Source organism: Mesoplodon densirostris, chromosome 1, assembly GCF_025265405.1.
Source record: "Mesoplodon densirostris isolate mMesDen1 chromosome 1, mMesDen1 primary haplotype, whole genome shotgun sequence".
NCBI lineage: Eukaryota > Metazoa > Chordata > Mammalia > Artiodactyla > Ziphiidae > Mesoplodon > Mesoplodon densirostris.
In genome coordinates this window covers 207270162-207295222 of record NC_082661.1, presented here as the reverse complement: position 1 = coordinate 207295222, position 25061 = coordinate 207270162, and the positions used below count along the sequence as shown (strand labels likewise).

Genomic DNA, 25061 nt, shown 5'->3' with positions numbered 1-25061 from the left:
AAATATATATATTTTAGATTCTTTTCCCTTATATATTATTACAAAATATTGAGTATAGTTCCCTGTGCTATACAGTAGATCCTTGTTGGTTATCTATATTACACATAGTAGTGTGTATATGTTAATCCTAAACTCCTGATTTATCACTCCCCCTTTCCCCTTTGGTAACCATAAGTTTCTTTTCTATGTCTGTGAGTCTGTTTTGTAAATAAGTTCATTTGTATCATTTTTTATTAGATTCCACATATAAGTGATATCATGTGATATTTGTTTTTTATTTACTTCACTTAATATGATAATCTCTAGGTCCATCCATGTTGCTGCAAGAGGCAGTATTTCATTATTTTTATGGCTGAGTAATATTCCATTGTGTGTGTATATATATATATATGTCCCACATCTTCTTTACCCACTTATCTATGAATGGACATTTAGGTTGCTTCCATGTCTTGGCTATTGTAAATGTGTTCCCTTATTAAAAGAGAAATTAAAAGAAAACAATTTAAGAAGAAGACAGTGTTAAATATCTGTAGAACTCCATTAGCTGTTTATAAGCAACTTCAGTGAATTTTTTGAATCTAGATGCTACAGGTTAAGGGACAGGAGCAAAGTAGGAATAGTGAGAAGATCAGGGGGACATGATGAGATGAAAACACCAGGGGAATCACATGTGAAAAATCTGATACCAGTATCTGCTCTGCCTCTTCCTAGCTACGTAATTTTGAATATTGACCATCTTCTTTCTGTAAGCTTATTTTATTTAATCGACAAATGCTATAAAAAATTTTTGTCCTATTTCACAGGGTTTTTCAGATGGTTGCTATAAATATTCAATGAGAATTTATATGCAAATAGCAGCATATTTTGAAAGCCACTCAGTATTTTGTACAGATGAAAATTGATATTATTATTTGAATCTTACATATTTCTGGTGACATAGTGAATACCTAAAAGTAAATCATATGCCCAGAAACAAAGCTATTGGGGTTATTCGGTTAATTGTGAAATCTAATTAGATAAGGGAGGAACTTGTTTTAAACCATGTCAAAAGATTTCATTAAGAGGCAAACAGCAAACACATCATTAGGGTGATTTCTTATGTTGTTACCAGGATGCTGAAGATCTGAGAAACAAGAATGTTTCAGGATGCTATTATTTGGATTTGCATGCATAGCAGCTGGCAGATTTGGTTTAGAAGATACTACTAAATAGAGCAAGAAACAATTCTGCTTTCAAATTTTTACTCAGCCACTTACCATCTGTTATGACCTTGGGGGAAATTACTTGGCTCTAGAGTTCAATGTTATCAAATATCTAAAATAGAGATGATAATATTAATAACAATAATACTAGTAACTTGAGAAGCTACCACTGAATGCTAATTGCAGCAGGTACTGTATTCAGTGCTTTCTGTAGGGAATAATCATGTACAAGATTGCTGTAAAGAATGAAGAATAGGGATTCCCTGGTGGCGCAGTGGTTGAGAGTCCGCCTGCCGATGCAGGGGACATGGGTTTGTGCCCCGGTCCAGGAAGATCCCACATGCCGCGGAGCGGCTGGGCCCATGAGCCATGGCTGCAGAGCCTGCGCGTCCGGAGCCTGTGCTCCGCAACGGGAGAGGCCACAACAGTGAGAGGCCCGCGTACAGCAAAAAAAAAAAAAAAAAAAAAGAATGAAGAATATGTTATGTGTAAAAGATTTACTATTCTCTGAAACTTACATGTGTTAAATAAAAGACAGTCACATTTATTTTTATCAATTTGAGAAAAGGGAAATACAGGACAGTAGCTATGTTATTTGGTTTTGTGGTAAATAGATAAGAATTTGAATTCTGACTCTGAGATAAAGTACGTTATTTTAAAATAATTAACCTCTGTAAGCCTCAGTTTTCCCACTTCCAAATGATAAATAATAGCAACTAATTTAAAATGCTTTTAATGATTTTTATAATATTGCTTTTTCATGATACTGACATAAAGAGGCAAAATAAATATTCGCATTTTATGTAAATTAGTGTATTTTTTTTGATTCAAGATTGTGAAACACCTTGGAAAAAGTCAAATATTAATCAATGTTGTACTGAACTCTGAGTTTGTATCTGGTCTTATTTTGGAAAGTTCTGAAATATGATGTTTTTTCTTTAATGTAATACATTGCTTCAGATGGGCAGTTTCATTTGAAATCAGTAGTACTTTGTTTTCAATTCATTTTCCCACATTTAACATTAAAAATAGATTTTTTTTATTTTACAAATTTAATCAGTTATACATATACATATGTTCCCATATCCCCTCCCTTTTGCGTCTCCCTCCCACCCTCCCTATTCCACCCCTCCAGGCGGTCACAAAGAACCGAGCTGATCTCCCTGTGCTATGCGGCTGCTTCCCACTAGCTATCTACCTTACGTTTGGTAGTGTATATATGTCCATGCCGCTCTTTCACTTTGTCACAGCTTACCCTTCCCCCTCCCCATATCCTCAAGTCCATGCTCTAGTAGGTCTGTGTCTTTATTCCTGTCTTACTCCTAGGTTCTTGATGACATTTTTTTTTCTTAAATTCCATATATATGTGTCAGCATACAGTATTTGTCTTTCTCTTTCTGACTTACTTCACTCTGTATGACAGACTCTAGGTCCATCCACCTCATTACAAATAGCTCAATTTCATTTCTTTTTATGGCTGAGTAATATTCCATTGTATATATGTGCCACATCTTCTTTACTCATTCATCCGATGATGGACACTTGGTTGTTTCCATTTCCGGGCTATTGTAAATAGGGCTGCTATGAACATTTTGGTACATGTCTCTTTTTGAATTATGGTTTTCTCAGGGTATATGCCCAGTAGTGGGATTGCTGGGTCATATGGTAGTTCTATTTGTAGTTTTTTAAGGAACCTCCATACCGTTCTCCATAGTGGCTGTACCAATTCACATTCCCACCAGCAGTGCAAGAGTGTCCTCTTTTTTCCACACCCTCTCCAGCATTTATTGTTTCTAGATTTTTTGAGGATGGCCATTCTGACTGGTGTGAGACGATATCTCATTGTAGTTTTGATTTGCATTTCTCTAATGAGTAAAGATGTTGAGCATCCTTTCATGTGTTTGTTGGCAGTCTGTATATCTTCTGTGGAGAAATGTCTATTTAGGTCTTCTGCCCATTTTTGGATTGGGATGTTTGTTTTTCTGTTATTGAGCTGCATGAGCTGCTTATAAATTTTGGAGATTAATCCTTTGTCAGTTGCTTCATTTGCAAATACTTTCTCCCATTCTGAGGGTTGTCTTTTGGTCTTGTTTATGGTTTCCTTTGCTGTGCAAAAGCTTTGAAGTTTCATTAGGTCCCATGTGTTTATTTTTGTCTTTATTTCCATTTCTCTAGGAGGTGGGTCAAAAAGGATCTTGCTGTGATTTATGTCATAGAGTATTCTGCCTATGTTTTCCTCTAAGAGTTTGATAGTGTCTGGCCTTACATTTAGGTCTTTAATCCATTTTGAACTTATTTTTGTGTATGGTGTTAGGGAGTGATCTAATCTCATACTTTTACATGTCCCTGTCCAGTTTTCCCAGCACCACTTATTGAAGAGACTGTCCTTTCTCCACTGTACATTCCTGCCTCCTTTATCAAAGATAAGGTCACCATATGTCCGTGGGTTTATCTCTGGGCTTTCTATCCTGTTCCATTGATCTATCTTTCTGTTTTTGTGCCAGTACCATACTGTCTTGATTACTGTAGCTTTGTAGTATAGTCTGAAGTCAGGGAGCCTGATTCCTCCAGCTCCATTTTTCGTTCTCAAGATTGCTTTGGCTATTCGGGGTCTTTTGTGTTTCCATACAAATTGTGAAATTTTTTGCTCTAGTTCTGTGAAAAATGCCAGTGGTAGTTTGATAGGGATTGCATTGAATCTGTAGATTGCTTTGGGTAGTAGAGTCATTTTCACAATGTTGATTCTTCCAATCCAAGAACATGGTACATCTCTCCATCTATTTGTATCATCTTTAATTTCTTTCATCAGTGTCTTATAATTTTCTGCATACAGGTCTTTTGTCTCCTTAGGTAGGTTTATTCCTAGATATTTTATTCTTTTTGTTGCAATGGTAAATGGGAGTGTTTCCTTGATTTCACTTTCAGATTTCTCATCATTAGTATATAGGAATGCCAGAGATTTCTGTGCATTAATTTTGTATCCTGCAACTTTACCAAATTCATTGATTAGCTCTAGTAGTTTTCTGGTAGCATCTTTGGGATTCTCTATGTATAGTATCATGTCATCTGCAAACAGTGACAGCTTTACTTCTTCTTTTCCGATTTGGATTCCTTTTATTTCCTTTTCTTCTCTGATTGCTGTGGCTAAAACTTCCAAAACTATGTTGAATAAGAGTGGTGAGAGTGGGCAACCTTGTCTTGTTCCTGATCTTAGTGGAAATGGTTTCAGTTTTTCACCTTTGAGGATGATGCTGGCTGTGGGTTTGTCATATATGGCCTTTATTATGTTGAGGAAAGTTCGCTCTATGCCTACTTTCTGCAGGGTTTTTATCATAAATGGGTGTTGAATTTTGTCGAAAGCTTTCTCTGCATCTATTGAGATGATCATATGGTTTTTCTCCTTCAGTTTGTTAATATGGTGTATCACGTTGATTGATTTGCGTATATTGAAGAATCCTTGCATTCCTGGAATAAACCCCACTTGATCATGGTGTATGATCCTTTTAATGTGCTGTTGGATTCTGTTTGCTAGTATTTTGTTGAGGATTTTTGCATCTATGTTCATCAGTGATATTGGCCTGTAGTTTTCTTTCTTTGTGACATCCTTGTCTGGTTTTGGTATCAAGGTGATCGTGGCCTCGTAGAATGAGTTTGGGAGTGTTCCTCCCTCTGCTATATTTTGGAAGAGTTTGAGAAGGATAGGTGTTATCTCTTCTCTAAATGCTTGATAGAATTCGCCTGTGAAGCCATCTGGTCCTGGGCTTTTGTTTGTCGGAAGATTTTTTATCACAGTTTCAATTTCAGTGCTTGTGATTGGTCTGTTCATATTTTCTATTTCTTCCTGATTCAGTCTTGGCAGGTTGTGCATTTCTAAGAATTTGTCCATTTCTTCCAGGTTGTCCATTTTATTGGCATAGAGTTGCTTATAGTAATCTCTCATGATCTTTTGTATTTCTGCAGTGTCAGTTGTTACTTCTCCTTTTTCATTTCTAATTCTACTGATTTGAGTCTTCTCCCTTTTTTTCTTGATGAGTCTGGCTAATGGTTTATCAATTTTGTTTATCTTCTCAAAGAACCAGCTTTTAGTTTTATTGATCTTTGCTATCGTTTCCTTCATTTCTTTTTCATTTATTTCTGATCTGATTTTTATGATTTCTTTCCTTCTGCTAACTTTGGGATGTTTTTGTTCTTCTTTCTCTAATTGCTTTAGGTGCAAGGTTAGGTTGTTTATTCGAGATGTTTCCTGTTTCTTAAGGTGGGATTGTATTGCCATAAACTTCTCTCTTAGAACTGCTTTTGCTGCATCCCATAGGTTTTGGTTCGCCGTGTCTCCATTGTCATTTGTTTCTAGGTATTTTTTAATTTCCCCTTTGATTTCTTCAGTGATCACTTCGTTATTAAGTAGTGTATTGTTTAGCCTCCATGTGTTTGTATGTTTTACAGGTCTTTTCCTGTAATTGATATCTAGTCTCATAGCATTGTGGTCGGAAAAGATACTTGATACAATTTCAATTTTCTTAAATTTACCAAGGCTTGATTTGTGACCCAAGATATGATCTATCCTGGAGAATGTTCCATGAGCACTTGAGAAAAATGTGTATTCTGTTGTTTTTGGATGGAATGTCCTATAAATATCAATTAAGTCCATCTTGTTTAATGTATCATTTAAAGCTTGTGTTTCCTTATTTATTTTCATTTTGGATGACCTGTCCATTGGTAAAAGTGGGGTGTTAAAAGTCCCCTACTATGATTGTGTTACTGTCGATTTCTCCTTTTATGGCTGTTAATATTTCCCTTATGTATTGAGGTGCTCCTATGTTTGGTGCATAAATATTTACAATTGTTATATCTTCTTCTTGGATCGATCCCTTGATCATTATGTAGTGTCCTTCTTTGTCTCTTCTAGTAGTCTTTATTTTAAAGTGTATTTTGTCTGATATGAGAATTGCTACTCCAGCTTTCTTTTGATTTCCATTTGCATGGAATATCTTTTTCCATCCCCTTACTTTCAGTCTGTATGTGTCTCTAGGTCTGAAGTGGGTCTCTTGTAGACAGCATATATATGGGTCTTGTTTTTGTATCCATTCAGCCACTCTGTGTCTTTTGGTGGGAGCATTTAGTCCATTTACATTTAAGGTAATTATTGATATGTATGTTCCTATTCCCATTTTCTTAATTGTTTTGGGTTCGTTATTGTAGGTATATTCCTTCTGTTGTGTTTCTTGCCTAGAGAAGTTCCTTTAGCATTTGTTGTAAAGCTGGTTTGGTGGTGCTGAACTCTCTCAGCTTTTGCTTGTCTGTAAACGTTTTAATTTCTCCATCAAATCTGAATGAGATCCTTGCTGGGTAGAGTAATCTTGGTTTTAGGTTTTTCTCCTTCATCACTTTAATTATGTCCTGCCACTCCCTTCTGGCTTGTAGAGTTTCTGCTGAGAGATCAGCTGTTATCCTGATGGGGATTCCCTTGTGTGTTATTTGTTGTTTTTGCCTTGCTGCTTTTAATATGATTTCTTTGTGTTTAATTTTTGACAGTTTGATTAATATGTGTCTTGGTGTATTTCTTCTTGGATTTATTCTGTATGGGACTCTCTGTGCCTCCTGGACTTGATTAACTATTTCCTTTCCCATATTAGGGAAGTTTTCAACTATAATCTCTTCAAATATTTTCTCAGTCCCTTTCTTTTTCTCTTCTTCTTCTGGAACCCCTATAATTCGAATGTTGGTGCGTTTAATGTTGTCCCAGAGGTCTCTGAGACTGTCCTCTGTTCTTTTCATTCTTTTTTCTTTATTTTGCTGTGCAGCAGTTATTTCCACTATTTTATCTTCCACCTCACTTATCCGTTCTTCTGCCTCAGTTATTCTGCTATTGATCCCATCTAGAGTATTTTTTATTTCATTTATTGTGTTTTTAATCGATGCTTGATTCATCTTTAGTTCTTCTAGGTCCTTGTTAACTGTTTCTTGCATTTTGTCTATTCTATTTCCAAGATTTTGGATCATCTTTACCATCATTATTCTGAATTCTTTTTCAGGTAGACTGCCTATTACCTCTTCATTTGTTAGGTCTGGTGGTTTTTTATCTTGCTCCTTCTCCTGCTGTGTGTTTTTCTGTCTTCTCATTTTGCTTATGTTACTGTGTTTGGGGTCTCCTTTTTGCAGGCTGCAGGTTCGTAGTTCCCGTTGTTTTTGGTGTCTGTCCCCAGTGGCTAAGGTTGGTTTAGTGGGTTGTGTAGGCTTCTTGGTGGAGGGGACTAGTGCCTGTGTTCTGGTGGGTGAGGCTGGATCTTGTCTTTCTGGTGGGCAGGTCCATGTCTGGTGGTGTGTTTTGGGGTGTCTGTGGAATTTTTATGATTTGAGGCCACCTCTCTGCTAATGGGTGGTGTTGTGTTCCTGTCTTGCTAGTTGTTTGGCATAGGGTGTCCAGCACTGTAGCTTGCTGGTCGTTGAGTGAAGCTGGGTGCTGGTGTTGAGATGGAGATCTCTGGAAGATTTTCGCCGTTTGATATTATGTGGAGCTGGGAGGTCTCTTGTGGACCAGTGTCCTGAAGTTGGCTCTCCCACCTCAGAGGCACAGCACTGACTCCTGGCTCCTCAATTTGGGATGATTTGTTGTCTATTCATGTATTCCACAGATGCAGGGTACATCAAGTTGATTGTGGAGCTTTAATCCACTGCTTCTGAGGCTGCTGGGAGAGGTTTCCCTTTCTCTTCTTTGTTCTCACAGCTCCTGGGTCTCAGCTTTGGATTTGGCCCCGCCTCTGCATGTAGGTCGCCGGAGGGCATCTGTTCTTCGCTCAGACAGGACAGGGTTAAAGGAGCAGCCTCTTCGGGGACTCTGGCTCACTCAGGCCGGGCGGGAGGGAGTGGCACGGAGTGCGGGGCGAGGCTTTTGGGAGGTCTGGGGTCTACTGCCAGCGTTCAGTAGGTGTTCTGTAGGAGTTGTTCCATGTGTAGCTGTATTTCTGGTGTGTCCGTGGGGAGGAAGGTGATCTCCGCGTCTTACTCTTCCGCCATCTTACCCGGAAGTCTCAAAAATAGATTTTTAAATTTGTCCATTCTTCAGTGATTTATCCAACTCATGTAAACAGCTATTTTAAAAAATCTTTATGAATGATCTGAGAAAAATTACTTGGAGGAAGAAATTAAGATAATTTTCAACTTAATATTGATTCTTCCCTATGCCAAATAGGATATTATTTTCAACAAATGGCATGAAATTATTAAAAATAGAGTACATGATACATATCCAGGTGTACTTGGGTGGCATTCAGTCATTTGAATATCTCAGCAGCCCAGAATCAAGTGTAAGCAAGAGATAAGCTAGATCAGAAGCCTGGTTTCAGGACTGGAAAGCCATCTGGAGTGTATTGAGTATTGAACAATGATTTTTGGTTTGTGTGCCCAGGACAGGCACAGAAAGAGGCAGCTTGACTCCCTTGGCTAGTAAGGAAGAATCCAGTGAGGAGTGAAATCATGTTTATATTTTAGAAAATGAAGTTAAAAATAAAAGATTTAGATCATTTGAATGCATACAAGGTGCAGAGTATTCTGCTACGTGATAAAAAAAAAAAAAGTACTGAGAAGTAAATCAAATATAGACCTGGTGTTCACCTTTGAGAATTTTCATTTAGAGATAGATAACATCTGTGCTGACACCAAAAATAAAATATTTAAAAGATGAGGACATGTTGGCAGTCAGGCAATCCTGAAAATAATTTCAAAGATGCTTCCTCTCATCCAAAGTGTGCACCAGAGTTTAGTGATATGTCACTGTTGATGTATCAGGCTATTAGTCAAAGTGAATTGACTGAAGCCTGCATCAACAGAAAGACAATTTCCAAGGGGGAAATGCACATCACAGCATTATCCTTTCTGACTTCTTTTCCATGTTGGGTAGTTATAAAATGTTTCCAAAGGCTTATTTCTATGTTTCTCTCAAACTCTGTGTACCCTGAAATTTAGTTCCTGTTTTGTACGCTGATTGGCTCTCTAGATTTATGAAGTCAAGGGCTTTCCTGCCAATGGGCTATTCATTTATAAAACAACTATTTGTTACTTCTTCCTATTTGTGAGATTCTGAGCCAGAAATTTAGAGTTAAACAAGGTACAAGTCCTTGTTCTATCAAACTCAGAGTCTTACTATTTTTACCAAAGAGAAGAAATGCAGTAAAGTTGAAGAGAAAGGAGTCAGAGAAGTCTTTACAAAGAAGAATGTTTATTCTGTTTGCTAATTAAGTAGGACTTCTTGGGAAGAGAATTCTAGAGAAAAGTTTGCCTAAAAAGTGTCCAAGCTTAAAATTCATTATCTATGAAGTGACTGTGAAACTGAAAGTAAGTTAATATAGTTGGAGGACAGGAGTTTTGAGGAGAAGCAGGAAATAAAGGCTGAAATAAGTTCAGATTATATATTAGCTTGTTATGGCTGCTGTAAAATATTATTACAAACAGATTAATTATCTTCTAATTCTACAGTTCAGAAGTCTGACACTGAGGCTAACTCCAAGAGTTGGCAGTGCTCCTTCCCTTTGGGGATTGCTCTGGGGGGTTCATGCCCCTACTCATTTAGATTGTTGGCAGGTTTCCATGTCTTGCTGTGGTAGGACTGTTGTCTCTGTTTCCTGGATCATTGTCAGATCCAGAGGTTGCCTGCAGTCATTGGCTCGTGACCTCCTTTCTTCAGTTTCAGAGCAGCAATGGTGGACCAAGTTCCTGTACACTCAGAATCTCTCTGCCTCTTCTTCCATTGTCACGTCTTTGATCGACTCTTCTGCCTCCCCTTCTGCTTTCCTGGGCTCATTTGATTTCATTTGTTCCACCTGGATAATCAAGGGTTCTCTCCTTTGAAGGTCAACTGATGAGCAACTTAATTCCTTTCTGATGGCTAAAGTAACATATACACAGGTTCCAGGGACTAGGTCTTGGACATCTTTGGGAAGCATTTATTCTGCCTACCATGGGTCACGTTTGCCATATTTGTTTAAAGAAAGTAAAGAGAAGTATCTTTTATTTCATTTCAGATTCTTCATTATACATCTGTATAGTCAAATTTCTTAATTCTTCTTTGCCCAATTCTAGTGTATTAAATAAAAATTCCTCCATTTGTTTATGTTATGAAATTAATTAGCACATAGATATACATACTATTCTGTAATTATTATTTTAAACTTTTACTGTGTTAGTACATATTTAACACTTTAATTCACATATTTTCCCCTTCTTTCTTCTTGGTTGGCACCACTAGAAGTCTTACCTACTTGTATATCTTTTCCAAAAACCTGCTGTTGGTTCTCTAAGTTTTACTTATATATTCCTTGTTTTCTATCATATTTTTATTCTTATTTTTGATCCTTTTTCAGTTTTCTCTATTCTTTTCAAACTTCTTGAAATGGTTGTTAGCTCAGTAGTTTTATTTCTCTCATTTTTCTTTCTCAAATATCTAAGCTATAAATTTCTGTCTTTCCTTACCTTGAAAATTTTGGCCTCTAATGTTTTCATTGGCATTCAACTCTGCATTTTTAAAATTTCTTTTATAATTTCCAGTTTTAATCAAATATTCAGTAAGTTATATTTTATTTAAAATGAAAAAAATGGTGTTTATTTTGTCATATTTTTAAAAATTATTAATTTCTATTTTATTGCATTGTGAATGGAGAGCACATTTTGTATGCTCTTCATTCTTTGAGAAAAATACATTTTTGTACATTATTTCATTGTAAACATTTAAAATTTTCCATCAGGGTTTAATATAAATGTGCATTTTCTGTTTAGATGCATGTAGTTTTATATATAGTTATTAGAGTTTTATACTTGGATTATTCAAATTTTATGTATTTTGGTTTACTTAATGTCTACATCATATCAACTTCTAAGAGAATTAATAAGCGTAGTTTAATATTTTATCATTTCTTTAATATTTAGGGGCTATATTATTCATTATACATGACATTAGAGGTAAAATTTTTAATATTTGTAATGAACAGATAATCATTATCTTGTAAAAGGAGCTGAACTAATTATAGGAAAAATGAGAAATAGAAAAACTGCTCCACTGATTTTATTAGCCAGTTAAGTATAAAGAAAAAAAAGATCATGTAATTTATGAATATTAGGAGTATATGGTATCTCATCCACTTTTGTAAAAGGTATGTCACTGACAGAAACAGCAAATAATGCACTTAATGGATTTTAGGCTATTCTTATTAATAAATGAAACTCAGTACATTATCAGTGATACTTTCTATCACTTCTAACATTTAACATTACTGGAAGGGATGGGTAACACCATAAAGAAAATGCATAAGAAGCATGGGGATTGCAAGAGAAGATATTTTTAAAATGTGATATAATAATATAAACAGACAGCTCAAGAGAATCAACAGATGAGAAAGTTCATCAAGGTGGCTGGATAAGATCAGCTTATGGACATCAATAGCACTTCTCTGTAGCAGCAGCAACAAACCCATAAATATTATATTAAACAAATATTACTCATAATAACCAAAATGTAAAATACCTAGGAACCAACATAAAGAACTAACATTTTATAGAGTAAATTGTAACTATAACATAGTAATAAAATATGTAAATAAAATTTAGTAAAAAGTAGATTTAAATACAAGAATGAATAGCTACATTTATATGTCTTAAATGTCAATTTCCTCCAAAGTAAGACATATTATAAATACAATCAATGTGAAATTTCCAGATGAGCATTCTGAGACATTTAACAATCTTGTTCTAAAATGGAAATGAAAGTGTTCAGTTGTAGAGATGTCTAAGTCAACTTTAATAAAGACTCTAAGAGTACCATCACTGACAAATATTGCTATGTATTAAGAAACCATGGTACTAAACTGGCACAAGAACAAGGAGTTTGACTCAGAGAACTAAATAGAAGGCACAGAAATATATGTGTGTATATATATATATATATATATATATATATATATATATATATGAGAACTGGGGAATGTATGGTTTATTTAGTTGTCAGTGTTGAGAAAACTAACAACTCTATAAAGAAGAGCACAGCTATATCACTACTTTATTCCAAATAATGATGCAATCAAAATGTATTAATACACTAGCGGTACAAGAAAAGAAAAAGTATAAAGATAATAGAACACAACTAAGAAGAACATTTTTGTTGCCAAGGGGTGAGAAAAACTTCTTGAATGAGATATAAACAGCACAAAAAATAGAAAAACAGACTTGACAACACACACACACACACACACACACACAAATTACCTTCACTGACAGTCTCTGCAGCCAAAGTCAGATAAACAATAAGTGAAAGGTATTTCTAAATATCTTCTGAATTCTAAAACTAAAAAAAGATTAATAATATAAATTATTAATAGCTAATAATTGTTCTAATTACAGAACAATAAAAAGAAAATATTTCAACAGCAAAATTGACCAAGAAGTGAATAGCAAATTTGTAAGTGTTGTAGCCCAATGGCTGTGCAAATTTCTTAAGTAACCAGAAAAAAGGAGAATTAAAATATCAGACTAAAAAAATTTAGAAAAATGGATATAATCTACTGGTGACGAGGTTATGAAGAAAGGAAATCCCTGACAGCACATAGGCAAACTAAACTTTGATCCTACTCCAGAGCAATGCATTCCTAAAGGGGGAAAAATTTCTCAAAGGGCCTGAGAAGACAATGACAAGGTACTTATAGGAACTTTCTTTGTCATGGCAGGGAGTCTATCTCTGAGTATGTATAGATAGGAAATGGGAAACTACTATGGACAGCTAGATGCAGTAAGAAGAAAGAGACTAAAATACGTATAGCACCATAGGTAGATCCCCAAAATCTGTAGATGAATGAGAAAAACAGTAAATAGGTCTTAAAGCTTAATGCCATTGTATAAATTAAAATAACACATTCATGAAATAATAAGTAATATCTTGTAATAGCATTTGCATGTTAAGGACATATGCTGGACACACTAGATTCATCCCTATGAAAGAGAGGTGTAGAAATAGGCATTTGGAAGAAGGAGGAAAAGAAAATAAGATATAAATTGCTTATATCAGAAAACTCCATAATAGTAATTTAAACTTTTAAATATTCCTTTTTTTCCTTAATGTAAAGTGAGTCCAGAATTAGGCAGAGGTAAATTAGAATAGCAGTTCATGATATTATCAATCCATTAAACTCTTTCTATCTGTCTGGAGGTGTAACTGCATTCATGGCTGCTATACACCTCTTTCACTTCAAGGTTTGGCACATACATTCCAGATGACCTGGAAACAAACACAGAAAACAAATGACAATGGAGTCTGTCTTTATAAATGTAGTGATACTTTGGTAATTGTGGTCTTGAGGAACATGAAATTATGTATTATCTATAATTTAGTTTTTCTTGTTTCGATTTACTTGCACAATTAGGCCAAAACTTTGTCATTTTACAAAGGTAAATTAATAATTAACAAAAACTGTACTTATTATTGTAAAACTACGATGTATTCAAATTTTAACAAAGTATCAACAATTTCAAGTATCATGAATAATTCAGTGTATTTTTTTTTTTTTTTTTTTTTCTCGGTACGCAGGCCTCTCACTGCTGTGGCCTCTCCCGCTGCGGAGCACAGGCTCCGGACGCGCAGGCTCAGCGGCCATGGCTCACGGGCCCAGCCGCTCCGCGGCACGTGGGATCTTCCCGGACCGGGGCACGAACCCGCGTCCCCTGCATCGGCAGGCGGACTCTCAACCACTGCGCCACCAGGGAAGCCCAATTCAGTGTATTTTTAACCATGAATGCTTATAAACAGTAAAAAGAACTTTAAATGTTACCTTTTTCAGAAAATCTTATTAAGGAAGTGGCAATTTATTATATCAATATCAGGATTCTTAGGTAGCATGCTGAAAAATTTACTGTTTTTTACTATTGATATTTCTTTAAAATATAGGTTTTTTTCCTTTGTATCTCATTCTACAAAATGTAATGGAAAACGAGATTTCTAATACGTATTGACCTCTGCCTCAAGTTGTGACTATACATCATCTCATTCAATCCTTAAAACAACCACTTGATGTGGGACTATTATTCTCCTAGTTTACAGAAGAGAAGATTAAGATGGAAAGGATAAATGCCTTCCCTGAGCTATGAAGCTAGTTGGCAGTGAGCACAGATGGGCAGCAGGAAGGAATTCTATCTCCAAAGCTTGCTCACTGAAAAATCATGCCGTACCTCCTTCTCTCAGGGATTTCCATTATTCTTTGTTTAAACTGAAGTTATGCTTTGACCAAATGTAGAACTTGAATATGAGGCTTTTGGAATTGAAACCTGTGTTTAGTCCTACCTTCATCATTAGTGTGAGAGCAGAGTTATGTGAAAGGAATAAAACAAATATTCACTTAGGGCACTAATAGATTCCTTCCGGGCTCTAAGAAAACCCATGAAAGGATTTTCCTTCATGAATTTAAAAGTATCAGTCCTCTTACATGTGATTTACGAAAAATAAATAGGCTGAATAATAAAAATAAAAAAATAAAATAGGCTGAATAAGTTCTGAAAAGCAAGTGATTTGAAAGCTTTTTATGTGCCTCTATGGGAACATAACAAAGAAGCCGGAAGCAAGCAGAATCAGTTTATCCTGTTGCTTGTGTGTCAGAGATGCCCCTGAGGTGCATTACAATAATGTTCTGTGAATAATTCTGTCTTAACAACCCAAGTTTAATAAGGACAAATAATTCTCTTTTTCACATTGAGAATTGAAAGAGTGTTTTTTGGTATAAAATTCTAAAAATTGTTGCCAGTATTGAACAAGAGTGAATGGTATTAAAGCTGAGTAATGAATTGGTGTATTTCTTTTCCTATATTGGATCACCTTCTTAAAAACAATTGTTCTCTCATATTCTTTTAAACCTACAGTATTATAATCAGGTAAAGTTATGCCTTTGTCAACTCTCATTATCTGGCTTTATTTATTTTATACTTGTACTTCACACTGCAATAACATCAAATATTAAAAATATTTAAGATTTAAATAATATTTAATATGTTTCTGTTTCTTTTATAACATAGGTGAAGAACAATTTTAAAATGGCATTCTTTTCACATATATGCTAAATAAAATTGCTAAAATTAAACACAGTTTGATTTTTTCAGTAAATACCAAAGGCTAAAACCTGCTGTAATAATAAAAAGTGTAACCAAATCTACATTTTCAGTATAGCATTGCTTATAATCCAATTTATAGTATCAACTCAATACATAAATTGACCATATTTAATATTATTTCCATCTATACTTCTTGAAGATAAGATGACAAAATCAATATATTTAGGAAAGTCTCCAATAGGAGTGGAGCTTAGTGTCTAAAAATTCCTTAGGTTCTCACCTTCCCAAACAAATTAGACAATGAAATGCAACTAAATTCCCTATAATAATGTATCTTCTCCACTCCCCTTCAAGCCACCACTGAACAGGTCTGGGACTCTTCCTTTCTGGCTGCTGACAATATATTATGCAGATCCACTTGTTTTAAAATTAGTAATAATAATAATTATTATTAATAATTAATAACTGTCATCAGTTTTATTCATCCTCAGTCAACACAGGTAAGTAATTTCTCGACAAGACCCTAGAAGGGAATCGAGGGAATTATAGCTGTGAGGTGGGAATAGGCACCCTGGGAATGCATGGAACTAATGTGATCCTTTGGACCCTGTGTGAAGATCATCCTTCTCCCCACACCTCTACCTTATGATCAAGGATGTTACTGTGTGTCCCAGCAATGCTGAGGTATATACTTTATGAGTGAGACAGTGGGAAGTCCTGTAGATGGATGAGAATCACTAACTACTTCAACTGAATTGTGGGACACATATAGAGAATTGGCATATCCTTGAGGCAGGATAGAGAATGTACATTGCTATTCTTTCCAGGACAAAGTAGGCTTTTCTTTTGTTTGTTGCTGAGTGATTTCCGATAGATGACTGTATATCAGGTGTTAAGGCATATGCTCTCTACTCCAATAAAGAGAGAATAATTGACAAAATTTTCAATTGAAACCTTATTAATTTTATAACCATTCCCTTTTACTTTTAAGACCCATCTGTCTTTTTCAGAGTCCAAATAGGTAGGCTAAATGGTGATATTATCAGGATAATGGAACCAATGAATGGATTCTATATTGTCTTCAAATACCTATTCCAACTGCATGTTGAAAGTTAAACATTCTTTGGATGGGGTCCCACAGTTCTGACCAAGAGGCAGACTCAGACTCTAAATACACTTATTAGTATACCATCATGTGTATATGAGATCTGAGAGCAGGGTCCTTCCTGGCCAGTATGCAGACTCCACTTCCCTCCAAGGGCACTCAGTGTTTGTAGTTCACATCTGAAAAACAAAGAAAGGCTCTAACTATCTGTTGTAGTGGCTCTAGTCAGGCTTCAAATCCCCAGACTTATAGTTTTCTCGATTTATACATCTAGAAGTATTTTTTCCAGAGATGCCACCAACACTCTCTTAAAAGTTCCTATGATTAGACGATTTTTATCACCTTTTTTGTCTTTTGCATTGCCTCTTGTGTATAATTGTAATTATTTGGTCTCTGCCACCTGAGAATCTTATCATTTTCATTGAAATCAGGAAACCCTATTCAGTGGCATAATCACCCCTCCATATCCTCAGACTACATATAACAACTACTAAAAGTAAGTTTTCTCATATTGCTACTCTCCTCACCAATACAGTTTTCAGAGAGGTATCCTATGAGGACTATCAGTAGAGAGATCGTAGATGATGGAAGAGGAGTCGGATGACAGCTTCTCTAATGTTTCTAGCTCCTTTGATTATTCCCATTACATAATGAAAATTAAATATTAACATCCAAATTAGATTTTACCATAGGCCAACATCAAGTCCAAGTGCTAGTCAACCAAATAAGTGAATACCAGACCGTTTGAGAATCCAGGTTTCTTTTATTAGCTACTTTCCCCACAAATACAGCCTGATCTAATACTTTCAGACTACAATATAACATATACATTCTCCATATAGAGTGGAAAATGCCTGTGATCCTTTTGCTGTCTGGGACATTTGGAAGGTGCCAAATAAATAAGTCACCAACTGTGGGTTCCCATCATTATCAGACCTCCAACGAGATTCTCCCAAACCTTGACTTGAGAAGCAAAATGTGAAAGTAGTACCACTCCAGAAAGAAAATTTATGAGAAGCTGATCTGAACAATACTCATTGTGTCCTAATTTACTAATCAGGAAATTCTCTTCATTATTCTTGGGCCAGAATTTTTAAATTCAGCATATTGTAGGACTGGCCTATTTGAAATTTGGCTATATGGATTATATTGGCTTATTCTCTTCAGGTTACTATAACAAATACCATAGACTAGATGGATTAAACAACAAATATTTATTTCTCACAGTTCTGGAGGTTGAGAAGTCCAAGATCAAGGTGCCAGCCAACTTGGTGTCTATTGAGGGCCCTCTACCTGGTCTGCACGTGGCCGTCTTCTTCTTACCTTCTCACATGGCCTTCCTTGGTGAATGTACTGGGGAGAGAGAGAGAGGAGAGTTTTCCTGTTTCTTCTGCTTCTTCCAGGGATATTAACCTTATTTTGAGAGCCCCACCTCCCAAAAGCCCCACCTCCAACTACCATTGTATTGAGGAATAGGGCTTCCACATATGAATTTGGGGGGGACACAAACTTTCAGCCCATGCATCGGCCCTGAGCTTGTATGAGAAAAAAAAATTAATTAGAAATTTTACAGGCATTCTTTCTTTCTGACCATTGCACTCTGAAGTTCTAATTTTCCTTCTTTACACTCTCAAATGCAGTTAGAACAACAAGGCCAGCACATAGTCCCTACATAAAGCCCAGCAAGGATTTATTAATAGCTATTAGGTAACTCACAGAAACAACTGGAGGCTTGGGAAGTATCCAAATACATGGGAAAACTTGTAGGATTGTATAACTTAGATAAAAAACTAGAAGTCTCTTTCTTTATCTTACAACCCAGAATAAGTCCTTTCTTTTAAAGGAGTTTTTCTAAACTACTGCATAGACAAGAAACTTGTTTAATAAAGATAATTGCTTGTTTTTTTAGGACATTTTACTATTATTGAATAGATGGTAGCAAAGACCACCCATTTGTTTACTTTTCTGTAGTCTATAATGGTCAAGATTTGTGTAGTTGTGGAATTTAATGGGAGAAGAATTTCCCTAAATTGAGTGCTCAAAGTGAGTGTGTGTATATGTACATTCATTAAGATAATATGCACTCCTTGTTTAATAAAGGGAGGTTTCCTTGGGTAACCTTGTAAAGAAATTCATAATTTCTGGGCTCTAATGAATAGATGTTGATTTCTGGACAAAGTACCAGCATTTCATTAAATGTTTTATATATATTAAGGAATGATTGTATATATTTAACTGAAATTTTTAGAAACAATTGTAGATTAACACACAATTGTAAGTTATACAAAGAGATCCTGCGTATACAGTTTTCACCAATGAAATTTGCAAAACTATAATATAGTATCACAAACAAGATATTGACATTGATACATTCTACTGACTTATTCAAGCTTCCCCCTTTTACCTGTACTCTCTTGTGTTTGTGTATGTGTGTGTATATGTTTGTGTAAGTCCTGTGCAATTCTATCATATATTTAGGTCCATATATCCACCATCAAGACACTGAACAGTTCCATCACCAAAAGGCTCTCTCAAGTAGCTCTTTTATAATCACACCTACCCTAACACCCTCTCTGTCCCTACCTGCTGAAATCCACTACTCTGTTCAACATTTCTCAGACTGTGTCATTGCAACAATATTATATAAGTAGAATTTTACATTATGTAATCTTTTGTGTTGCTCTCCCACACCCTGTCTCAAGATTCATCCAAGGTGTTGTGTGTGTCGATTCGTTTTTTTTTTATTTTAGAGTAGTATTCTTTACTATATATCCATAACAGTTTACTTAAACACCAGCTTATTCACCTATTGAAAAACATCTGAACTCTTTCCAGTTTTGCAATTATAAATAAAGCTGCCATGAGCTTTGGTGTACAAGCTTTGTGTGAACATATGTTTCATGTCTCTGGGATGAATGCTCAAGAGTAAAATTTCTGGGTTGTATGGGAATTGCAGCTTTAATTTTATAAGAAACTTCCAGACCGTTTCCCACAGTGGCCATACAACTTTACCTTCCCAATAGTAATGTATGTGTCATCTATTTTCTCCATAATCTTTCTGGTATTTGGGGGTTTGCATTACATTTTTAACCTTTCTGATTGGTGTATAATATCTCACTGTGGTTTTTGTTTGCACTTACCTGATGGATACTGGTGTTGAAAATCTTTTCATGTGCTCATTTGTCATTTGTATATCATTTTCAGTGAAATATTGTTCATGTTTTATTGCTCAGTTTTTAACTGGATTTTTTCATAACTGTTGAGTTTTGATAGTTTTTAATATAGTCTAGGTAATAGTGCTTTGTTGAGTACGTGGTTTGCACACATTTTCTCCCAGTTAAAGCTACTCTTTTTATCCTTTTCACATCAATTTTCACAAACCATGTTATTCTGCAGGCAGTGAGGTACGTGAATCACATATTCTGCAGCTAATCTGTGGAATCCCCAATGTGGCTCTTGAAGACACTAGCCTCAGCTTTTTAGAAAAGCAATGTTTACAGAAAACACTCTACTGCTAACAGACAACTGCTCTTTGCCCTCAGGGACCTGACAGGGTTTGGGTTAAGATGAGTGATGATGAGTTTGCTCTGGCCTTGACAGGGTCCACTTGCCAATGAAGCTGGCAGGTGTGGTGACTCGGGGGCAGCTGAAGGGTCTCCTGTGTGACTGTGACAGCAGCAAAGGCCACATTCTCCAGCAATCTGGTTTGCAGCTTTTTGTTTTGTTTTGTCTGTTTTTTATCTCTTAAGGCGACCACAGTAAGTTTTACATGATTACATTTAGACAAATGACCATTTTAATTCAATTCAGTTCATTTTTTTTCTTTTATGGATCACACTTTTGGTATCAAGTGTAAGAATGTTTTGCATAGGCCTATACCTCAAAGATTTTTCTCTTGTGGTTTTTTTTTGTGTTTTTTTTTTTGTTTTTTTTCTAAAAGTTTTATACTTTAGCATTTTCCATTTAAGTCCCAGACCTCTTTTGGGTTAATTTTTGTATAAGGTGTAAGATTTAGACTGAGTTGTTTTCTGTTTTTTTTACACTTTGGGTGTCCAATTGCTCTAGAGCCTTTTTTTTTTTAAACACTATTCTTCTATTGAATTGCTTTTGTAGTTTTCTTTTTTGTCAAAAGTCATTTGAGCATATTTGTTTGGGTGTATTTCCAAATAATATATTATGTTCCATTGATATATGTTTCTATCCCTCTAACAGTACCACACAGGCTTTTTTACTGTATGCCTTAATATTATGTACAGTGAGTTCTCCCACTCTTTTTGTCAAGATGAAGACTATTATAGCTATTCTAGGGTAAGCTTGTCTATGTGTATAACAGTCTTTGTTAGGCTATTGGTAGGTATTACATTAAACCTATAGACCAATTTGACATCTCTACTATGTTCAGTCTTCTAATCCATGAATACTGTGTGCCTCCCCATTAACCTAGATCTTTGATTTCTTTCCTCAGCCTTTTGTAATCATCAGTATACAGATTTTGTATATGTGCTGTTAAATGTATGACTAAGCGTTTCATTTTTGTGGTGCAATTGTTTATTATGTCCTTAATTTTAGTTTTTGTGTGTTCATTGTTAGTCTAAAGAAACGTGATTGTGTGTTGATCATGTATCCTGCAACCAATTGAACTAACAATTTTTCTAGGCCTCCTATTTATTTATTTATGTATGTATGTATGTATGTATGTATGTATGTATGTATGTATGTCTGGTAAGATCATTGTTATGCTCTACACAGATCTTTATATCTACATATATAGTTGCATTTCTTCTCTTCCAATCTGTATTGTTAAAATTTATTTTTCTTGCCTCATTTCAATTTCTAGACCTTCCAAAACTATGTTGAATAAGAGTGGAGAGAGTGGCCAACTTTGTCCTGTTTCCAATAGTAGAGGGAATATATTCAGTTTTTAATCATTAAAAATGATACTAGCCAGACAAGAATGCCACAAGAAAAGAAAATTACAGGCAAATATCCCTGATGAACATAGAAGCAAAAATCCTCAGCAAAATCTTAACAAATCAAATCCAACTATACATTAAGAAGATCATACACCATGATCAAGTGGGATTTACTCCAGGGAAGCAAAGTCTGCAAATCAATCAGTGTGATACATCACATTAACAAAAGGAAAGAAAATAATCATATGATCATCTAAATAAAGGCAGAAAAAATTTTTTAAAAATTCAATATTTTGAGATAAATATTCTCAATAAAGTGGGTAGAGAGGGAAAGTGCTCAACATAAAAAGGCCATGTAAGACAAGCCAACAGCTAACAGAAAACTTGAAAGCTTTCCCTTTAGAATTAGGAACAAGACAAGAAAACTCACTCTCACCACTATTATTCAATGAAGTATTGAAAGTCCTATCCAGAGCAATCAGGTGCAAAAAATAAAAGGCATTCAAAGTGGAAAGGAAGAAGTAAAACTGTCACTATTTGCAGATGACATGATACCATATATAGAAAACACTAAAGACTCCATCACAACTGTTAAAACTAATAATCAAACTCAGTAAAATTGAAGGAAACAAAAGTAATATGCAAAAGTGAGTTGCATTTTTATACACTAATAATGAACTATCAGAAAGAAAACAATCTCATTTACAATTGCATCAAAAATAAAACAATCTCATTTACAATTGCACCTAGAAATTCAGGAGCTGAAAGACCAGCATATTTAAAACTACAAGATATTAAAGAAATAAATTGAAGAAGACCCAAATAAATGGAAAGATATTGCTCATGGATTAGAAGAATCAATATTATTAAATGCCCATAGTACATTTAATGTACATTTAACATTCAATGCAATCCCTATCAAATTCCAATGGCATTTTTCACAGAAGTAAACAAACAATCCTAAAATTTGTATGGAACAAAAAATGACCCTGAGTAGCCAAAGCAATCTTGAGAAAGAACAAAGGTAGAGGCATTACATTCTCTGATTTCAGACTATCTTTCAAAGCTATAGTAATTAAAACAACACTTTATTGACATAAAAACAGACACATAAATCAATGGAATAGAATAGAAAGCCCAGAAATAAACCCATATATATATATATATATATATATATATATATATATATATGTCAATTAATTTATGATAAAGGAGCCAAGAATATACAATGGGGAAATGAAATCTCTTTAATAAATGGTGGTGGGAAAATTGGACAGCTACATACAAAAGAATGAAACTGGACCACTATCTTACACCATAAAGAAAAATTAACTCAAAATGGATCAATAAATTGGATGTAAGACCTGAAACTATGTAAATTCTAGAAGAAAACATAGGTGGTAGACTTGTTGACATTGGTCTTGGATATGCTTTCTTGATTCTGAGACCAAAAGAAAAATCAACAAAAGCAAACACAAATAAGTAGGACCACATTAAACTAAAAAGCTTATGCACAGTTAAGGAAACCATCATCAAAATGAAAAGACAGCCAACTAACTGGGAGAAAATGATATATGTAATAAGGGGCTAATATCCAAAATATATAAAGAACTCATACAATTCAAAAGCAAAAAAACCCCCAAGACCAAGCCATTTTATTTAAAAATTGGCAGATCTGAATAGATGTTTTTCCAAAGAGGACATGCAGATGGCCAAGAGGAACATGAAAAGTTACACAACATCACTGATCATCAGGGAAATGCAAATCAAAACCACCATGAGATACCACCTCACACGTGTCAGAATGGGTATTAACAAAGGTACGAAATAACAAATGTTGGCAAGGATATGGAGAAAAGGAAACTCTTGTGCACTGTCAGTGAGAATGTAAATTGGTGCAGCCACTATGGAAAATAGTATGGAGTTTCCTCAAAAAATTAAAAATAGAACTAACATGAACCAGCAATTCCACTTCTGGGTATTTATCCAAAGGTAACAAAAGCACTAACTCAAAAAAATGTAGGTGCCCCCACATTCAATGTAGCATTATTTACAGTAGCCAAGATGTGGCTATAATTAACTGTCTATCCATGAGTGAATGAATAAGGAAACTGCCATGTATATGTAATGGAATGTTATTCAGCCATAAAAAAGAATGAAATCTTGCCTTTTATGACAACATGGATGGACCTAGAAGGCATTATGCTAAGTAAAATAAGTCATACAGAGAAAGATAAATACTGTATGATCTGTCTTATATGTGAAATCTAAATAAATAAATAAATAAATAAATAACCAAGCTCACTGATACAGAAAACAAATCGGTGATTGCCGGAGGAAGGGGGTGGGAGGGATGGGAGAAATAGGTGAACTTTTTTGTTTTAGTTTAAGTAAATTGAATGAATGAATGAATAAATAAATAAATAGAAAAGCTGTTTTACACGAATAAGTTAATACTGACCCTCAAGCTTCATTTTTACATTATTACCGTATTGCCTTTATCCACATGATATGCATCGGTTCATCTTTTTATCCTTTATGACTTATGCAAACAGATCAAATTCTTACTTTTTTCAAGGTCCAGATAATGTATTAATTTTTATGTTACTTCATTCTTTCGTTTTAATTCTTTTTTCCTTGTTCTTTATGTCCGATGGGTATATAACATGATATAACAGACATTTATGTGTGTCTGAAGTATCTACATATTTTGCTATGGAAATTTAAATATAGATGAATAATATAAACTAGTGTAAGGTACCTAAGTGTTCTATCTTCAGCAATTAACTTCTCATGACCTACTGTGTCTCCTTTAAACCCTTCAACTCTCCCCCTCTCCTGTATTGTTTTAAACTAAATCCTAAGCATCATATTATTTCATTCATAAATATTTGAGTATATATTATATTTATGAACTAAAAGATAAATTACTTTCAGTAAAATCATTTGGTGGTGAATAAATACATGCTTCAGGGTTGATTGAAAATTTAAGTTTTGGTTGAAATCACTGAAAGGGATCTGTGTATGTTAGTGTTAAATGTATGCAGTTTACCATATGCAATTCATATCTCAATGAAGTTCATATAAGTGAAAATTGCATAATAAATATACTATCATATTATTTACATGTAAATCTAATTTAGGAAGATGTTTTTAATGTAACAATGCAATATACAGAACTCTTTTTGTAGTTAATGCTGTTTTAGTATTTGAAAGAACTTTTTGTGGAATAACAGCTCAACAACTTATAGTGAGGTGAAATCCATCATGCTAAAATTCTGAGACTGGCCTCGTGTATTGATTTCATTGGTAACAAAGAATGTACATTTTTGTAACGATCTGAGTCCATTCAGTAACAGAACTCACAGAGTAGTTTGAAAAAGGAACATTTAATATAAAGATTAGACTACCGTTAACTAGTAACATGATTTCCTATTAGGATAAAGAGAATTCTGGGAAATATAGGAATAGCAGTTGTAGGAATAAGGAGTAACAGGATCTGTTGATAAGAATATCCTTACTTCATTACCTTAAACAACAGATAAAACAACAGAGTAATATGCCAAATATGAATAAACAAAGCACAGTCTGATTTGATCGTACGTGGAATTTTACCTTAATGGATTAACAGCTGGTCTTAATTCTTTACCTATTGCTTTGCCAGGAGCAGAACAGATAGACATTTGACAATAGTGTCTGACTTACACATTTATGCACAAACGCCTTGCTTTCTAGTTTTCCTACTTAAGGCTGATTCCATTCTCC

General features: G+C 34.8%; 1 pseudogene; it reads left to right on the top strand.

Moving 5' to 3' along the window:
* The window catches only part of LOC132488962 (tubulin beta chain-like), a 42427-nt pseudogene that overhangs the window by 12943 nt on the left and 4423 nt on the right, over positions 1-25061 (top strand).